The sequence below is a fragment of the Rana temporaria genome, chromosome 5 (assembly GCF_905171775.1).
Source record: "Rana temporaria chromosome 5, aRanTem1.1, whole genome shotgun sequence".
NCBI classification, from domain to species: Eukaryota; Metazoa; Chordata; class Amphibia; order Anura; family Ranidae; genus Rana; species Rana temporaria.
Genome location: NC_053493.1, coordinates 254,896,113 through 254,913,027, shown reverse-complemented (window position 1 = coordinate 254,913,027; position 16,915 = coordinate 254,896,113).

Here is a 16,915-nt window from a genome sequence, read left to right as displayed (position 1 = left end):
TAGGACGCCGGTGGCTAGAAGGTTGTAAGGTTATGCACATTGTACAAAAGGGTTATAAGGTTGTGCACAATGAAAGCCTGTGGCTTTGTGTAACTAAAAGGTTTCATCCACCCGCTGGCTTATATACAATTTTTGAACAAACTTTAGGCATTTTGCCAAGGCACCCCTGAAGAAACCTAAAGGCACCCCAAAAGGCTTGATTAGAAGACAGGGAACCTTGTGATGGACGAAGAGATGAACTGGTGGATGTGACAGGTGCTTTGGCGTTAAAAAAAGCACCTGTAAAGCGCTTGAAAGAGGCTGCATCTGCAATGCCAATGTGAAAGCCCAAGTGCTTTCACACTAAAGCGCCTGGAAAACTTCCCAGTGTGAAAGGGGTCTTAGCATTAAAAAAAGCGTCTGTAAAGCGCCTGAACGAAGCCTCATCTACAATCCCAATGTGAAAGCCTGAGTGCTTTTACACTCAAAAAAAGTCCGGCAAGCAGCTTCTTTGCAGCGCTTTAGGAGAGTTGAATACACCGCTCGTAAAGTGCCCCTTCCCATGAAAGTGCATGAAAAAAACGCCCCAGCATAAAAGGGGTCTTGGCGGAGCTTTACCAATGTTTTTTGGGCACTGGCAGTGTGAAAGGGCTCTGAAACCACTCTGGCTTTCACATTGGGATTGCAGATGAGGCTTCTTTCAGGCGTTTTACAGACACTTTTTTTTAACGCCAAAGCATCTGTAAAACGCCCCAGTGTAAAAGCAGTCTTAAAGAGTAACTCCCCTTTTTTTGGGGGGGAAAAAGCAATTCACTCTGGGTGATAAATGCACATTGCAAGGAATTTACCATTGTTTCTAGCAGATTCCTACCTTTTGTTGCTCTGAAGAAATAGCTGCGTGGTTATTTCAATGTGAAAAATTACTTTCATTATCAATCAGGGGATGCATTTGTATGGATTTTAATGAGGAAATTACGGTGTTCAAATTCCTTTAGAAGTAACTAACCTTTTCAGTGTATTTCACCAAAAATGACATTTTTGTTGCATAGGATGCCTAAAATGTAACTTGTATCTTAGTGCAGTCTTCTGGGGAAATCAGTAAGCCAATCACACAAGCAGGAAATTAAATTCCTTAAGATGTTCTGTACAATGGTACCAATGGTGTAACGAACTTCTCCAAGTTGACATATTGCATTGAATTTTACAGAAAACTACAGTGCTGTAGATTGAAAAGGAAAGGTACTTTTAATAACATTCAATTCAACATACAATATGGCTTGTGTAGCAGATGTATATGCAGTATTATTATTTATTTTTATTTTTTGCTATTTTCCCCCCCACGAAAGTGGAGTTAGCCTTTAAGCTTAACCCCCCACTCACACCTGTTCACCCCCTATAGACCAAAGCAATTTTTACAATTCTGCTATGAACCTGTTTATTCAGCAATAGGGATGAGCTTTGAGTTCGAGTCAGAGTCAAACTCATGTTCGACTCGAACATTGCCTGTTCGCCCGTTAGCCGAACAGCAATCAATTTGGGGTGTTTGCGACAAATTCGAAAAGCCGCGGAACATAGACTTATGGGAGAAATCTAAAGTGCTAATTTTAAAGGCTTATATGCAAGTTATTGTCATAAAAAGTGTTTGGGGACCTGGGTCCTGCACCAGGGGACATGTATCAATGCAAAAAAGTTTTTAAAAAGGCAGTTTCTTTCGGGAGCAGTGATTTTTATCATGCTTAAAGTGAAACAATAAAAGTGAAAATATTCCTTTAAATTTCATACCTAGGGGATGTGTAAAGTATGCCTGCAAAGCAGCGCTTGTTTCCCATGCTTAGAACTGTCCCTGCACAAGGTGTCATTTCTGAAGGAAAAAAAGTCATTCAAAAACCTCTCGCAGCTATAATGAATTGTCGGCTCCAGGCAATACAGAGAAAAGGCATTGAAAGTCATTGAGAAAAAAAATGCGTGGGGGTCCCCCAAAATTCAATTACCAGGCCCTGCAGGTCTGGTATGAATATTAAGGGGAACCCCACCCCAAATTTTAAAAACAAATTACGTGGGGTTCCCCCCAAATATCCATATAAGACCCTTCAGGTCTGGTATGGATTTTAAGGGGAACTCCACCCCAAATGTTCAAAAAAATGGCGTGGAGTTCCCCCCAAAAATCCATACCAGACCCTTTTTCCGAGCACGCAACCTGGCAGGCCACAGGAAAAGAGAGAGCCCCCCCCCTTCTGAATCGTACCAGGCCATATGCCCTCAACATTGGGAGGATGCTTTGGGGGTCTGTGACCCCTCAAAGCACCATATTCCCATGTTGATATGGACAAGGGCCTCATTCCCACAACCCTTGGCCGGTGGTTGTGGGGGTTTGCGGGCGGGGGGCTTATCGGAATATGGAAGACCCCTTTAACAAAGGGGACCCCCAGATCCCGTCCCCCTCTGATGTAATGGCAAACCTGTGTTACATCAGAGTGGGGGGGTCACCCGCACATCACTGGGAAAGCCTAGGTTTTCCCTTGCGTCAGAGGGGGACGGGGTCACGTGACAGGTGGCCCCACCCTCACCTACATAAGAGCTGTCACAAGCTTCCGGGGCATCACTCCCGGGGTATCTCCGGTGGAGACAGGTGATGAGCTGCGCTGCGGACATTTCATCGCTGAATCCTGGACCTGGATGAAGAGGAGATCTTCTCATCGCTGGACCCCGGAGAGGAGATCACTCATCGCAGGATACCGACAGCGTTGGAGCAGAGACCGAGAGTGGATTACCACTGCTGGATTCTTTTTTTTATTTAAATTTTTTTTATTTTTAATAAAGGACTTTCCCAACGGTGTCTGTGTTTTTTTTTTTTTTACAATTTGTTACACTTTCTTTGTGAAATGGTAGGGGTACAATGTACCCCATTACCAATTCGCATAGGGGGGCCTGGATCTGGGGGTCCCCTTTGTTAAAGGAGTCTTCCAGATTCCGATAAGCCCCCCGCCGGCAAACCCCACAACCACCGGGCAAGGGTTGTGGGGATGAGGCCCTTGTCCCCATCAACATGGGGACATGGTGCTTTGAGGGGGTTACAGTAGTGCAGGGTTATTTGCACTACGCACACAGAAGTAAACTGGCAGTAACGCAATCAAATAGACGTGGTCAACCATCACTACACTGACGCTATCTGAACTGTCCCTACTCTAGCTATACACTAATGTCAAGATTACTGACACGGCCTCACTACACTACACTGAAAACTATCTGAGCTGTCCCTACTCTACACGAATGTATGGATAAATGACACGGTCTCGCTACACTACAGTGAAACTATGTGAGCTGTCACTAGCCTAGCTGGACACTATTCAAAGCTGAATGATGGTCCTCCTCAATACACTCACACTATCCCTAGACTGACACTAAACTCATTTTCTACACTGACAATTGGAGCAAAATAGCACAGTATAGCACACTAACTAATAGCACTGAGCAGAGCCCTGTTCTATCTCTCTCCACGCCAAAATCACACTAATAATGGCTGCAATTGCAAGAATATTTTTATACTGTGGGGCGGGAATGAGCCATGATTGGATAAAGTCATGATGACAATGTCCAATCATGACTCTTATGCCGCGTACACACCATCACTTTATGTGATGAAAAAAAACGACACTTTCTGTGAAGTAAAAAATGACGTTTTTGAAACTTCAATTTTCAAAGACAAAGTTGCCTACACACCATCGTTTTCTCACAATGATCTTGCAAAGTGAGGTTACGTTCCACCACGTTTTACCATTGAAGCTTGCTTCATAAGTAGCTTCTGGGCATGCGTGGATGAAAAAACGTCTCATGCCCCATACAGACGGTCGTTTTTTGTGATGAAAAAAAAATGACGTTTGAAGTGATGAAAAAAAACGACATTTTTGAAACTTCATTTTCAAAAACGATGGAGCATACAGACCATCATTTTGAAAAATGATGAACAAAGTGACGGCACTCTAAAGGGGAAGTTCTATTCGCCTTGAGGCTGCTTTTAGCTGGTTACTTGTTAGTAAAAGATGATTCTTGCTTTTTTGTCTGTTAAAGCGTGATGAATGTGCTTACTCCATTATGAATGGTAGTTTTACCTCCCGTCTCAAAACTTGCTTCTGGGCATGTGCGGGTTTAAAAACGTCGTTTTCCCCACACACTATCATTTTCATTGACACAAAAAATGACATTTTGAAAAACGACACAAAAAATTCGAGCATGTTCGAATTTTTTTTTGGTCGTTTTTCTGAAGACATAAAACGACATTTTCCCCACACACTATCATTTTAAATGACGTTTTCAAAAACGTCATTTTTTTTCATCACAAAAAACGATCGTCTGTATGCGGCATTAGAAAACGACGTTTTTTGCTACACACGGTCAATTTCTGTGAAGTAAAAAGTGCACTTTTGAAAAACGACACATAAAATTGAAGCATGCTTCAATTTTTTTTGGTCGTTTTTTACAAGACATAAAACGACGTTTTCCCCCACACACAGTCAATTAAAGTGACGTTTTTAAAAACGTCATTTTTTTTCATCACATAAAGTGATGGTGTGTACGCGGCATTACAGTGCTCTGTGTCCTGATTGGCTGAAGCTTTCACTTCTTCAGCCAATCAGGGCTTGCAATGCACTGTTCAGCGCCGCAATGCATTGTGATCGGTTCAGGGGGGCCGAACAAACGGTTGAACGTCCCAGAAGGTCAGCTGTTTCCCGAACGACCGAACAACGAAAGTTTGGTCCGAACTTATGCTCGGGCCGAACCATTTGCCTATTCCTACTTACTACAACTTTATTGATTCCGGTAATGATTCTGCAACCAATGCAACACTTCTGCATTGACAGGTTATTTCAAAAAGTAACCAGGAACGACAAAACTATTCAGCAAGAATACAGAAAGAAAAGAGAAGCAAGTACATCGCTGTCAAAACTTTGAAATCTATTGATTAAAGATGTCTCCCAGCTATTTTCATAAAACTTCCTTGTTACTTGCTAAGCTTTAACATGTCAAATGATACAAAATAATTATGATTTTAATATTCCTAGGTCTAGTTAATCCCATTACCATCACAATTTATAACATCCTTCTGACTGCGGGGCTCATCGGATAGAACTGCTTCTGAAATAATTGCTTTAAAGCTGTAGATATATTAAATATTTATTACACTTGGCACAACTGTAACAATCTAAGCCTCTGACTTATTGATGCAAGGTGGCCACTAATACATAGAGAGACAAGAAGATATGACATGAACAGAACAAATTAAAAAAGTTGATGTAAATGAAAACTAAAGGACAGAGCAATCTTAAAGTTGTAGTCAACACAAAAACAAGAAAGCACTATATTGCAATCCTTGGATGTGGTGGCTGCATTATTTTCTTTTTTAGGCATTTTTCCCCTCTGTTTTCACCTACTGATCCTGCCAGTAACACACTTCTTGTCTTGAAGTTGAAGTTGAAGATGAAGTAGTAAAGTGGACACCTCTGGACAGCAGCACTGTCAGTCTGGGGAGAGGGTAGTGTTAGACTAGCAGATTTAGATGGACTTGACTAACAACACAAAAGTTTGTAAATGTGTGCAAACTAAACCCCTTGGCCCAGATTCAAGTAGCAATTGCGCCTGTGTAACCATAGGTTACACAGCGCAATTGCTTACTTGCTCCGGCGTTACGAATGCTCCTGATTCAGGAACATCGTAACGCCGACTGCAGCCTAAAATCTGCGTGGCATAAGGCTCTTATGCCACGCAGATTTTAGGCTGCATTCTTGCGATGACCGCTAGGGGGCGCTCCCATTGTGCTCAGTGTATAGTATGCAAATTGCATACTAACACCGATTCACAATGTTGCGCGATCCCTGCGTACGCAAGTTACGTCGTTTCCGTACGGCGTCTTTAGCGTAAGGCTGCCCCTTCTAATAGTAGGGGCAGCCAATGCTAAAGGATACCCGTCGTTCCCGCGTCGCGATATTTGAAATTTATGTCGTTTGCGTAAGTGATTCGTGAATGGCGCTGGACGCCATTCACGTTCACTTTGAAGCAAATGACGTCCTTGCGACGTCATTTGCCGCAATGCACGACGGCGCATGCGCTTTACGATCGGCGCGGGAACGCGCCTAATTTAAATGATTCCCGCCCCCTGCGGGATCATTTAAATTGCGCGCGCTAGCGCCGGGCAATTTTTACGGCGCGCCCTCGCAATTTACAGAGCTACTGCTCCGTGAATTAAGGGCAGCGGCGCAAATTCGTTGCCCTGTGCCTCCGTAATTTATGCGCAAATCTTACTGAATCTGGGCCCTTGTTTTTAACGTGAACTGTTATGCCACGTACACACGATCAGGCTTATGCCCAGCCAAATCACATCGGAATTCCGACGTAATTCCATCGGAAAAATATAGAACATGTTCTATAGCTAAACTCCGATGGAATTCATCTGAATTTCCGATGAAAAAAACTCAGATGGGGCTACACGCGATCGGAAAATCGGATGGAAAAAGTCCATCGGAAATTCAGATCGTGTGTACGGGGCATTAGGCAGAGGCAATTTGGTTTTTGTTGCAGACTGGCTGGTAATTATACACTATAGGATTGGTAAAAGACCTCGGACACCTTTTGGGTGCACCAAGGAGAGTAATAATGCGGCAGAATGGGGGGGTGTGGGTAGCATAACAAGGAGGGGTGAGTGGTGACCTAGGACAGGATGGTGGGGGAAAGGTGAGTGAGGGGGATGATTGGGGATGGAAAGAGGGATGCAGCAAAGGGTAGGTGGTAGGTTGGTGGAGTTGGGGGAGATACAGACAAGGATGGGGGGGGGGGAGAAGGAATGGAATGAGACTTGCAGAGAGAAGGAAGATTGCTCTATAAGGTGAGAGTTGCAGATGGAGGTGAGCAAGGAGACAATAATCAGGGCAGGACCAGAGTTGGTGGAAAGGAAGAGGCTGAATGAATGGGAGAACGGCAATTCTGAAATGAGATGCAGCATTGCTAGTGGGAGTGAGAGAAAGAACAGCATGTAATGTGAATGAAAGGTAGTTATGTTACAGTGGAGGTGGACCAAAGCATGGATGGATGAGGAGCAGGAGAGGCTCAGGGAGCAGCCAGGTGAGAAGGGAAACAGTGCAGAGGTGTAAAGTGTAAACTGAAAGTTCTGATGGAGCGGGAGAGATGGGGGCAGTGAGCGGCCGAAGGTGCAAAGGGAGGGGAGAACTGGTGGCTGTTATAGGGGGAATCCCGATGAGATTAGGTCTGAACAATATGCCTGGGTTTCAGGCTGACTGGAACCTAGACACATGATCCAAAACCCAAACTGTCCGGGTGAATCCCGAACAGGTGGCAACCCTACACACTGGATATCGTCACCATTGTGCCCTTGCTGGGTGTCCCTGTGTGTCCCTGTACCTTTAAGGAGGGGTGGACTTCCTCAAAGAAAACCTTTCCTTAATCTAGCCACTGCTCAATATTCCAAAATAGGAGACTCAAAATGATAGAGTTAGGACCACAGTACATTAGGGTGCCTTGATGTGGCCACTGCTGCTTATACATATGTTTGCAAATGTGTGCGACTAAACCCCTTGTTTTTAAAGTTAACTATTAGACAGGGTCAATTTGGTTTTGTTGCAGGCCTGCTGGTAAGTGAGCTGGAAATTTTTGTTCGTCTTTGATGACTAAAAATTGAAGCTGAACGCCAACGCTTTATAGGTAGTTACAACAAACAGTTTTATCTTCCTTTTGGGATAAAGGTTTTACATAAAAAAGCTGTCCATTTTAAGCACTACTGTCAGGCCTCGTACACACCATCGAACATGTCCGATGAAAACGGTCCGCGGACCGTTTTCATCGGACATGTCCACTGGGAGATTTCAGTCTGATGGCTGTACACACCATCAAACCGAAATCCCAGCGGACAGACAGCGCCGGTGACGTTGACGCCGCCACGTCACCAAACCAGGAAGTACAATACTTCCACGCATGCGTCGAATCCATTAGACGCATGCGGGAGATATCTGTCCGCTGGTTAGGTGTACTAACCAGCGGACATGTCGGACGGACAGGTTTCCAGCCGACAAGTTTTAAAGCATGCTTTAAAACTTGTCTGCTGGAAAAACCTGTCTGCTAGGCTGTACACACGGTCGGATCAGTCCGCTGAAACTGGTCCGCGGACCAGTTTCAGCAGACATGTTTGATCGTGTGTACAGGGCCTCAGTGTTAAATGGTTTGTCTTAACCCTCTAACTGTTACTTTCTCTGGACAGCTTGGTCTGTTAAAGCGGCACTAAACTGCACCAATTTTTCTATATTTTTGTTAAACCCTGCAAAGTAAAGGCATAATGTGCTAGTATGCAATGCATACTAGCACATTATGAAATACTTACCTTAGAACGAAGCCCTGCAGCGCAACGCTGTTAGCTCTGACAGAAGCTTCCATCTTCACTTGGTCTACCTTCCGGTTCATGTCCTCCAGCCCTCTGATTGTCCGTGCAGCGATGAAGTCACGTCCGAGCATTTGCGCATGAGTAATGGACCGCAGCACAGAGCTCTAAAGGGACAGCATGGGTATACCCAGGGGAGGGCTGGGCCGGGGGCAGGGTGGCAATTGCCTCCCAGGCCACTCTAACTTATGTTCAAAATGGCCGGCAGCCACTGCCCTCTACCATTTTCTTTTTTATTCTGCACTAGGAAGTCGGGTCGGGGGCAAGGCCACAGTGGCTGACCACTATCTGTTGCATTCCGTGAGTTGTAGAGAAGCGCAGAGGAAACTACAACTCCCTGGGACCGAAATCTTGGAAGCAGGCAGAGGAAGTGTGTGCCAGGGAGTCGGGATGCAGGGCTGGGCGCTGGCTGCCACTTGACCCCAGGACCAGGAGCATTACCCCCCTCAGGAGGCCGTGGCATGCAAGGACCTGCTGAGATCACTGAGGTGAGAGGCCCTGACACGCCTAGCTGAACCCCCACCCCCCCCCCATACACTCCATGTAACCTGCCCCAGTGATCAGGCTGCATTGTTGGGCACTGGAGTTGGCTGCACTGATGGGCACTGGTGAGGCTGCATTAAAAAAACAGGTTGGCCATGGATGGTGAGCTCATTCGGCGGTTCAATGGGCCACTTGACTGGACTTGCCCCCCAGGCCTAAGGCTGCCAGCCCTCCCCTGGGTATACCGTCCCTTCAAAGCGTATTTTCAGGTGACATCTCTGGCTGCATGAAGTGTGAATATCTCCTACCGTGCAGGTTTAGGAGATATTTATAGTAACTACAGGTAAGCCTAAATTGATGAAGAAATTTGTTTCTTTTTTACTTTTATATTGGAAATTTTTTATAGCAGAAAGTAAAAAATTCATTTTTCTTTCAAATGTGTTTTTTGGTTTATAGGGCAACAAATTAAAACAGAGAGGTGATCAAATACCACCAAAAGAAAGCTCTATTTGTGGGGGGGGAACATACATTTTATTTAGGTACAGCGCAGCATAACCACGCAATTGTCAAGTGGTTAAACAATTTGTGTGCCTTTTCAAAATATGGTCAAGTTAAAGGGATAAATTATTAGAAAGAACTCTAATACTATTTACAGCTGTCTCAATTTTCATTTCTGAGCTTTCTGCAGTAAACAAAGTAAGTCAAGCTATGTAATGCCATCTAGTGGAAGATGTCAACTATGCAGAGAAAGCTTCAAGAGAGTCTAAAAAAAAATGAAGGCCTAGCATGAGCACTGAGCAACCAATTGCTTAGAACAAATATTGCTGTTTCTCATATATTACATACACAAAGAAATTAAAGGCCGCAGGAAAGAGGTAAATGAAGAGACAATAAGGCCCAGAGGCTAACTTATTTTAAACTGACCCTACTGCTTCCAGGCACAGTAGGCCCCATTCACATGGGCGATTAGGACCAGTCTGTGAATTCCTGAGGCAATAATTAGTGGATTGTGTATAGAAATATGCTGCGCCGATCCATATATAAAAATAAAAACAGCTAAATCAAAATAGTGCTATATATAAGCATGTGTATAATTATGATCCAAATTCACCATATAAAAGTCTTTTATACAAATGTCAGTGAATACGACTGTGATACACTCCACCAATCATGATTAGGTCCATATAAACAGTTCAATTCAGTGAGAACAGATTGTGTGATAGCAGACACCTCCACCATTCCCCCTTTGCGCACACGCTCACCTTATGAATTTTCCCTCTATCTCTGGCACTTGATTCCATCTTGGTGTAACCTTTGGGAGCCCTGGTACGTGATGTGAACAGGGGCGTAGATAAGGGGGGTTGAAACACCCCCCCCCCCCCAGAGCATCAGTGCAGATTGCAGAAGTAGTTATGTGTGCTTGAATAGTGGCGCTGGCCACGCTGCCATGGCCGCACTAGACACTGACTCACGCACACGCTGTTGTGTGCTGCCTGAGCCTGGCCTGCTGTTACACTGCCCAACCCCTGGGGCCCGCTGGCTCGGGCTGTCGGGCTCTCTTGGCTTGAGCTGAGGGAGGCTCTGTCAGCAGAGAGCTCCACTGACACTCTGAGCCTGACCTGCCCCGCCCCATGTGCTTGGAAACTCGGAGCAGATTAACAGAGTAGAGCACCGACTGCTGAGAGCCCCGCCTGTCAGCCGTTGGGGAGCCCCGCCCCTGGATCACTGGGAGCCCCGCTGAGACCACTGAGAGCGGGAGATGAGGCCGGCTGGCCAGGTAGGTGTTTCTGACAATTTGCACTGCCTGAAGACTCCTGCTATGCTAAACCCTCCCTTACATTATTGTTTACCCCCCTGTATAGCGGTGCATTACTGAAAGGTATCATTTTAAAAATGGCTACTTGATCATCTCCTGTAGTATGTTGCATCCACAGTCTCTGGTTATTTCCGTCTGCAGTCTCTGGTTATTTCCTGTAGTCCAGCAGCAGTCCCTGGTTATCTCCTGTAGTCTGTCTGCAGTCTCTGGTTATCTCCTGTAATCAATCCTTAGTCTCTGGTTATCTTGTGTAGTTTCTCCGCAGTCACTGGTTATCTCCTGTAATCTATCTGCGGTCTCTGGTCATCTCCTGTAATCTATCCACAGTCTCTGCTTATCTCCTGTAATCTATCCGCAGTCTCTGGTTATTTCCTGTAGTCTGTCCGCAGTCTCTCTGGTTATCTTCCGTAATCTATCCACAGTCTCTCTGGTTATCTTCTGTAATCTATCCGCAGTCTCTGATTATTTCCTATAGTCTATCTTCAGTCTCTGGTTATTTCCTGTAGTCTGTCTGCAGTCTCTGGTTATTTCCTGTAATCTATCCACAGTCTTTCTGGTTATCTTCTGTAATCTATCCGCAGTCTCTGGTTATTTCCTGTAGTCTATCTGCAGTCTCTGGTTATTTCCTGTAATCTACCCGCAATCTCTGGTTATTTCCTGTAGTCTGTCTGCAGTCTCTGGTTATTTCCTGTAATCTACCCGCAATCTCTGGTTATTTCCTGTAGTCTGTCCGCAGTCTCTGGTTATCTCTTGTAATCCCTGGTCTCTGGTTATCCTTTTTCATGTGATCAACAAACATGTGTTTGTTTTTTTTGTTTTTTACACAAACATGATCATGTATCTTTATGCAAACATGTAAACCAGTAAAAACCGTTATCTTCAGCAACCGTGTGTTTCAGCAACTGTGTGCTCCAGCAACTGTTTGTTTCAGCCTCTGTGCGTCTTAGCAACTGTGCGTTTTAGAAACTGAGTGTTTCAGTATCTGTGCGTTTTTAGCAAATGTGTGTTTCAGCATTTGTGCATTTTAGCATCAAAATGCCTATTTTCGATGCATCTTTTCTATACTTTAAAGTCTATATTTTACTTTGTATATATAAACTGTTTTTATGGACTTCCTTACTCAAAATGGCTGCTAGTAGCACTCCCTCCCATCGAGACAAGAATGTAGCTGAAAGATGGCGTCTACCCCCTGATGCCCACGCACTGGAGGTATGAAGAAATACAGAAGAGGACAAGCCAGTGCTGTATTCTGGCCTAGGCCGACAAGGCCCAGGCCTAGGGCGGCACTTTGCGGGGGGTGGCCGGCTCAGACTACATTTCCCATGATGCCCCCAGAGATTTCTGATTGGCCCTCTGCTTTGGCCAATCATGGGGAGGGAAACAATGGGCAGAAAGCTGGGCAGCGGCGCGGCAAATTCAATTAGAGCCGCTCTCTCTCTTTTCTCCCTTCGGCTTACAGAAAGGGAGGGGGCGGCGGGGGAGATACAGACAGCCCGCAGCTCTCCTCTCCCTGTCACAGAGCCGCTGCCGAGTTCTCTGGCAAATAGAGCAGCGGAGATGAAGATGACAGGGTGGGTCTTAAAAAGGAAGGGGTGTGGCTTTGACAGGAAGGAGCGGGTCATATTTAAATTAGGGGGTGCGCAAGTTTAGTCAGGCCTAGGGCAGCACAAAACCTAAATACACCACTGCGACGAGCACAACCAAACTTCGGACATCAAGTTTCTACATTCTTATTATCTTATCTTATTTCAGCCAATTAGGATGTGCCTTTTAGACTATCACATTTGCATAGTAGTGACGTATACTCTATTGTTCTTTGTGGAAAGAGCTGAGCACTGGCTTGCAATAAACCAGAGATAAGGAAGTGGTTGAACTGAACAGACGTCCAGTGTGATTACTTCCGACATGCACGCATCTCCACACTTTACAATTAGAAGCAGCAGCAGATATTCAGCTTGAGTTCGATTGCAGCTCTGAACCATCACAGCTGGCTGTGCATTTTAGCAATTGTGCATTTCAGCATCTGTGCATTTTAGCAACTGTGCGTTTTAGCATCTGTGCATTTTAGCAATTGTGCGTTTTAGCAATTGTGTGTTTCAGCAACTGTGCGTTTTAGAAACTGTGTGTTTTTTAGCAACTGTGCGTTTTAGCAACTGTGTGTTTTTTAGCAACTGTGCGTTTTAGCAAGTTTTTAAGCAAGCACCTACTCAACTGCATTTGGTCCTATACTTTAGACCTATAGGATACCAAGCACATATGCACTATATTGGAGATACAACTCCCTAAAATGCACCCACGCTCATGTCCTTCAAACATGTACTTTAACCACTTAAGACCCGGACCAAAATGCAGGTAAAGGACCAGGCCCCTTTTTGCGATTCGGCAATGCGTCGCTTTAACTGACAATTGCGCGGTCGTGCGACTTGACTCACTAAACAAAATTAGCGTCCTTTTTTTCCCTCAAATAGAGCTTTCTTTTGGTGGTATTTGATCACCTCTGCGGTTTTTATTTTTTGCCCTATAAACAAAAATAGAGCAACAAATGCAATATTTTTTACTTTTTGCTATAATAAATATCCCCCAAAAATATATAAAAAAAAAAAATTCCTCAGTTTAGGCCGATACGTATCCTTCTACATATTTCTGGTTAAAAAAATCGCAATAAGCATTTATCGGTTGGTTTGCGCAAAATTTATAGCGTTTACAAAATAGGGGATAGTTGTATTGCATTTTTATAATTTTTTTTTTTTTTTACTACTAATGGCGGCGATCGGCGATTTTTTTCGTTACTGCAAAAAAAAATTTACACATTTTTTTGACACATTTTTGGGACCATTGTCATTTTCACAGCAAAAAATGCATTTAAAATGCATTGTTTATTGTGGAAATTACAGTTGCAGTTTGGGAGTTAACCACAGGGGGCGGTGAAGGGGTTATGTTTCACCTAGTGTGTGTTTACAACTGTAGGGGGGTGTGGCTGTAGGAGTGACGTCATCGATTGTGTCTCCCTATAAAGGGGATGACACGATCGATGCAGCCGCCACAGTGAAGCACGGGGAAGCCGTGTTTACACGCGGCTCTCCCCGTTCTTCAGATCCGGGGACCGATTGCGGGACCCCAGCGGCGATCGGGTCCGCGGGTGCCGCAGTCCCGGAGATTCGGACCGGGTCACGGGCGCGCACCGCGGGAGCGCGCCCGCGACCCACGGCTGGGTAGATGTACAGGACGTGCCGGTACGTCCATCTGCCCAGCCGTGCCATTCTGCCGACATATATTTACAGGTGGCGGTCCTTAAGTGGTTATAAACATGCAATTAAGCAATACATTTGCAGGCACGTATATTATGCTGTGCCCACAAGCAGATAATAACACTTTTAAAGTGAACTGCTAATCATCCAGGGGTGTATCTACTTACAGGAATAAAATATTCAGCATTTCTTTATCTGCACCCAGTTCCGCAAGCAAGTACTCATACACTCATGGGCCACCGTTCTGTCTCCAAGGCCTATCTGACCTGACACCACATGGCAATGGCCGCCCTTCCTCTTCCTGCCTAAATAAAAAAAAAATAGGGTAGACTTGGGGAAGAAACAGCAGCCCGCGTGAGTAAGAGCACATAGCATGATTAAACATCACAATGCTCCCAGTGGCTACCGGGAAAAACAGACAGTTAGATCTTTCTCTTTTTAAAAGAGAAACTGCAAACAAATGCAGACTCGCCATTCCTCACTGCAGGACTCTGTAGATAGCAGGAGTCCAATCTTCACTTATCATGGCGAGATTTGTCATGACAGACCTTCAGGGATTGGGTCCTCCGTGTATATGGAGTCCACTCCCCTGGACCTGTATAGCACCCTGCCAAAGCAACTCTTTGTTATACTTTTCACGTGACCAAGGTGCCGACTCAGAATCCAGCTCTCAAAAGAGAAGCATTACAGGCAGAAACCTCGCTCTTCTTACACGAGGCATGAATACCATCCATTTTGGCTCTTTCAGGCACTTTATATGGATCTGATTGCATAGCACCTTGATCCCGTCAGGGATTTCTTAGCAGAGCTCTTCTTAGCACTTCATTAATCGTGACCAACACCATAGACATTGGTGAAAAAACTAAGGTACTCCCTGGATGGGAGGGGGACTGTCTGTCTTTTGAGTGTACCAGTGTCCATTGACCTATAGGTGGCGTATAACCCACATAGTTATGACTATGGTGCTCTGTGTCCCGTGATGTATGAAAAATAAATAGAAATTACATACCAAAGTCTAAATGAACAATTGCTATGGCACTAACCTACCACTAGATGTCAGCAATAGATAGGAACATAAGTAACAGGATTGCAATTTATAGCAGTAGCAAAAAATAATCCAATAATTGGGATACAACAGAACCCTTGACTGAACACAGTGAAGATCTCATCCCCCCCCCCCCCCCCACTCTCCATCCTGGGAGAGAAATGGATGGGGGAGACAAGTGAGTCCTATACACATGATGGGGCGGAGCACACAGTTACTTTGCTATAAAATTGATGTCTATATAAAAAGCCAAAGTCAACCCAGGAAAAAACATGCTCTCAGCTGCTACTGCAAACTTAAAGGGTCACTAAAGGAAAAGAAAATTTTGATGAAATGACTGTTTACAGGGCAGAGAGACATAATAGTTAACTGATTTCTTTTAAAAATGATTAGAAATAGATAAAAACCAATCATATAATATACCTACAGTTTAGTTTCGTTTTTGCTGTTGTTTCCTGGTTCTCTGATGTACAGAGCCAGAAAGCCAATAGAGGGCAGTGATGCTTTGTCTAAAACCCCTCAGCACCAATCCAGTTTTGTTTTACAAACAGTAATCACACCTCCTTGATTAGTCACCACAGTGAGAAATCTCCCAGTACTGTGGTGATCAGGAAACAGACAACCAGGAAGTGTCCAGAACAGAGAGGAATTACAGCAACATCAAAGCAAAAACGAACAATGAGGACATGAAACCAGGACTGCAGTAAGGTAAAGGAAGCTATTTAGCTAAAAAAAAAATCCTTTAGTGACCCTTTAAATACATACTGATACTGCCGCACAGAAATACTTATGGCAACAGGAGTAATGGCTCAGGCAGTTGGGGGGGGGGTATTAAAAATGCCGGTTGAACTTCCTGCTTATATTTTCCTACCAGGCCTCTTGGCGTCCACTACTGGTAGCTGAGGCATCCAATGTAGTCTCACAATGTTGTCTCATTTGTGAAGTGATAATTAGAGTCCTGCTGTCTACTACTTTTGTTTTTCTCTTCTTTTTTTTGTGGTTTTTATATTTGTTGGTGGTGGCTCTCACTGTTGTACTTTAGAAATGTAAATAAAAATAGATTTTCTTGAAAAAAAAATGCCCGAGCTGCATTTTTGAACCCCCTCCCACCTAACCTCCCATTTAAGCCGCAAAGGCAGTGGATGAGGGTATACACATGCCACAGTTGCGATGCTTTGCTTTCCACTCACGGCAACAGCTAACGCTCCTTACGCATTTGTTGGGCTGTAAATCTGCAGAACGTGACCCATTCACATTGATTGATGCAATGGCCAGCGGTGTTCACGTGCCACAGTTGTGGTGCTTTGCTTTGCACTTGAGGCTCCTGTTTGCATCCAGCTGGAAATAACCCTGCCAAATATGACCCATTCACGCAAATTGTGAAAAGCTGGAAACCCACAGCAGCCATATATAATGGACAAAGGCAGTGGGAGGCAACAAATCACCTCCTCACTTCCTGTCACACGTCTTTGAAATGTGACCTGAATGTGAGTTGCTTTTCAGTGGTGTTTCAGTTGAGTCACAAGACTAAAGTTAGCCTGAAGGGTTAGGAGGTGAGCGAATCATTTGTGTGACCTTTTCTAGTATTAGACTGATCACTGTTCTCTGAACTCCATTTCCTCTAAAGCAGGGATCCGCAAACTACGACCCTCCAGCTGTTGTAGAACTACACATCTAATGAGGCAATGTAAAACTCTGACATTCACAGACTTGACTAGGCATGATGGGAATTGTAGTTCCTGAACAACTGGAGGGCCGTAGTTTGAAGACGCCTGCTCTAAAGCATCAATATAAGGAACCCAACATTTACGAAAGAAGAACAAGTCATGTGTTAATTATAACATTATGGAAACTGTCCGTAAAGGTCAGTTACAGACTGCATTCAAATATAAGAGGTGAAATGA